The sequence below is a fragment of the Sinocyclocheilus anshuiensis genome, unplaced genomic scaffold, assembly GCF_001515605.1.
Source record: "Sinocyclocheilus anshuiensis isolate Anshui unplaced genomic scaffold, SAMN03320099.WGS_v1.1 scaffold184, whole genome shotgun sequence".
In the NCBI taxonomy this organism is placed as follows: domain Eukaryota; kingdom Metazoa; phylum Chordata; class Actinopteri; order Cypriniformes; family Cyprinidae; genus Sinocyclocheilus; species Sinocyclocheilus anshuiensis.
Window position 1 is genome coordinate 265,474 of NW_015557077.1, and position 484 is coordinate 265,957.

Genomic DNA, 484 nt, shown 5'->3' on the forward strand with positions numbered 1-484 from the left:
AAAGGAAAAAACTCAAGTGATTGCGCCGGCGCCGCATGCGCGCACGCCTTGACAATGCAGCCTGTTCATTATCATAATAAAATACAGTCAGTCAAACATATGGAAAAAACACACCGCTCAGTTTAAATATGTAGTAAAATCTGTGCCGTTAAGCGTTATCACTGCAACGCCGTGATGTTATGCAAAACATTTAGTTTTACGTGGATATTGGAACGCGAGTGAAGTACATAATAAATAATATTTTGGCATTCAAATGCATTGCAAATACGGAAACATTTGATTTTGTGTCGAATGAGAGACGCAACGTTGGTTTCAGTTTCGTTTTAGCCTAAATGTATTTGTTTTGGCTTGTCGTTTATATTGCTATAGCTTCTTATAATTTTAATTATTGTTCTTTTCTAAATACTGTTAATTGTTGTGGAGTGAGGGGAACTAAAATAGCCTAGCTATGTTTACAGTGTTTATTATAATGTTTGTAAACATT

The 484-nt window shown here is 35.1% G+C and overlaps 1 protein-coding gene across 1 annotated transcript in view; it reads left to right on the forward strand.

Annotated features, from left to right (window-relative positions):
• The window catches only part of acvr2ba (activin A receptor type 2Ba), a 51,257-nt gene that overhangs the window by 48,937 nt on the left and 1,836 nt on the right, over nt 1–484 (forward strand). The window lies entirely within an intron of this gene.